This window comes from Octodon degus, unplaced genomic scaffold (assembly GCF_000260255.1).
Source record: "Octodon degus isolate 3935 unplaced genomic scaffold, OctDeg1.0 scaffold00012, whole genome shotgun sequence".
Taxonomy (NCBI): domain Eukaryota; kingdom Metazoa; phylum Chordata; class Mammalia; order Rodentia; family Octodontidae; genus Octodon; species Octodon degus.
The window spans coordinates 658675-661969 of NW_004524588.1; positions in this window are offsets into that span (position 1 = coordinate 658675).

The window sequence follows — 3295 nt, forward strand, 5'->3', positions numbered from 1 at the left end:
CTCAGAAAAAAAAAGAAAATTTGAATACTTCCTTTCTTACTTATCTCTGTTATTTCTTTTCTGAGTGATTGCTTTGGCTAATGTTTTGAGTACCATGTCAAAAAAGAATTTTGGTAGTGAATATATTTTGTTCACAATATTTGATAGAAGGCTTTCAGCTGTGCCCATTTAATATGATATAAACAGTTTTGGCAAACATTTTTTTAAAAATCAGATTGAGACAAGGTACTTCTACAGCTGCCTTAAATGGTCTTTGGGTTTTGTCAAATGTTTTTTCTGCATCTATTGAGACAATGTGTATTTTGTCCTTGTTTCTGTTAATGTGATGTATTCTATTTGTTCATTTGTGTCTTTTGAGCTACCTTGAATTTATGTAATAAATATATTTTGTTTATGACATGTGACAATATCAATGATTTGTTGCATTACATTTGATAGTATGTTGGTGATTATTTTTGCATTTATGTTTATTAAAATATTTGCCTATTAATTTCTTTTTACTTGAGTTATTCTGGGGTTTTGGAATCAAGGTACTGTTAGATTCCAGGATTCGGTTCTCTTATTTTATTACTTGGTACAGTTTTTTTCACTGCCATAGTTTCATTGCTGCTGTTGAATTTGTCAAGTGGGAAACATGAGAACTTTCTAAATGTGCATGAGTGGGACAAAACCATGGTCAAAAATAAGATTAAAAATATCATTGCTCAGGTAAGGTTAAATAAATTCAGATCAAATAGGGAAGCAAGTCACATAGCATGCAGGCATGAACACAGAACAGGGGCATTTCTTGCAGAGGGTTGAATTAGTGATTCTTCATGGCTTTTCTAAGGTGATCAATGCTTATTCAGAATATCAATCTCTGATATCCATTACTAGAAAGGTATGTGGATGCATTTATTTAATCTTTGTCTTGAGAGCTGGCCTACAGTGGAAGAAGTGCTGTCTCCACCATAGTTGGAAATGATCTTGTCTTCTACACTGGCTCATTGGAGGGACTATCCCTGTCTGACTTCTTATATTTCGATCCAATTTAGGTTCCCACACCATTATCTCCTCTTCTGTACTGGCTTTTAAAGGTCCTAATCCTATCTGACTACCTATAAAATTTTATGCAACTTAGTTTTCTTATAATGCTTCCAACATCATTTTAAAATATTTTCTTTCCAGGGCACCGCTCTCTTGTGGTTTCTATCTTTTGGTCACTAAGAATCACATTTCAGTACATTTTCCTAATTCTTCTTATTCTCACTAAATAGAAGATATCAAACATTTTGTAAACTCAACACTGCAATTTGTAATTAGTTTTAACACCAGGTCCTGCTAGTATTTTTTACACTATATGCTTTTGGGGAATAATAGAATGTCGCAATGAATGTTTAATAAAGATGAGTAAAATTGATGATTCAAGTCTATGTATGTACACATACATTTGACATTGTAAACCACTGTTTTAAAGGAGAAAGGTGCATTCAAAAGTAACACCACAAAAATTTAGATGAAAAGCGCTTCCATGTGTTTTTAATCTCTCAAGTTATGATGATAATTTATAATTTATTTTTAAAATAAGTGTACAGGTGTTGATAAATTGTTAAGACATAGTTATCATTAGAGAAACAAAGATATATGTAGTGAGATACATAACTGAAAGAATGCCTCATTAACTACTTTAATAACTTTTATCTGTTGTCTGAGTCCTGCCAAGATCCCCAATTGCCCATAAGAGGAGTCTGATGAAGAAGAAACAGAAATAAGTTTAGTAATGAATAAAAAGGGGGCTGAGAAGTCAGTGCCTCAGGATGGGCAAAAACAAAGACATCTTTGACTGCCCTGGTTTTACATTTTTCTAGCGAGAAGTGTATAGGCAGGGGGAGTTACTTTTCCTGAACAGCTTCAAATTAGAAGTGGAATGGGAGAGGCTTAACATCCTAACGGAAAAAAAGTTAAGGTCCTTTTCCATACCTGAATACTATTGTCCTCTCTACCTGTGGGTGCCATAATGTCGCTGATCATTCAGATCTCAGTGGTGACTGGGAGAAAGCAGAGTTTTCCACATTCCAAACTGGCCCATAAGTCAGGGTAAGGACAGCCTTGGACATCCTGTAGTCTCATAATTCATGGTAATTAACAGTCACTATATAAAATTTGTCATGAATGATAAAAATGAACTATAGTATTTCTTTATACTTCTGTATATGGCAGTGGTACTGAAAAGAATAATGGCAGTTACCCCTGTTAAGCACTGAGTTTTGAGTATGAAATGTGTCAGGAAAACACTTTCTTATTCTGAAAGCTTTTGTTCAAGTGCAAACCTAATAGGTTTCAAGTCCACAGTAGAAGGTATAGTGGTGGGACTAGGAGGAGTTCCTCAGACATTATCATAGCTCTCATCAGGGACTGAGGGATCTTGTATCTGCAAAGCACATGAAGTTCCAATACCAACACTCACTCCACAAGCCCCACCCAGGGTAGTTTGCATTTACCTTTGTCTTCTTTCCAGAGTTTAGCTTATGCTCAGCTCATCTTTGCTACCTGGAAAAGGAGGATCCAGAGACCTTATGTTGAAGGCTGAGTCTTCAGTCCTTGTGACTGCGAGTCTAGAGAAAGCAGGTAGTCAGGTTACTGGAGGTGTGTCCTGGAAGAAGATATTTGGTCCCCATTAAGTCTCTTTCTCTTTGTTTGTGGCCTCATAATAAAAGAAGCTTTGATCCACCAAATATTCAAAAAATACAAAAGGTGGATCCAGATCATCTTAGCCTGAAGCCCTTGAAGCCATAGAGAAATAAATATTTTCTCCTTTTGATTGTCACAGATGATCACAGAAACAGAAAACTAAGATAGGGAAGTTCTTGCATCTACACCTGTGGTATGTTGCTGCCTCTATTTTTACTTTCTCAGGGAAATTTTCTAATACAGGCCTGTATTTGTTTTTCATTATATTTCTGCTCTAAATGTGAGGCATTTGTAAAAAAAAAATTCAGAATACATAGGACTCAGTATATTTGCTAACTATAGTCAATGAGTTGAGAGGGTTGTTTGCCCTTTTCAGGATATATCTCATGGTCTCCATCATCTATGGAACTTGTGATACATATTTTTCTGGATCCATTGTAATATTTGTTCTGTGTCTTTCTTTGGCTCCTGTTAAATTTTTTCCTGTTCTATGGAGGAAAAATGGGGAAGGAAAGAAGGAAGGAAGGAGTGAAGAAAGAAAGAAAGAAAGAAAGAAAGAAAGAAGGAAGGAAGGAAGGAAGGAAGGAAGGAAGGAAGGAAGGAAGGAAAGAAAGAAAGAAAGAAA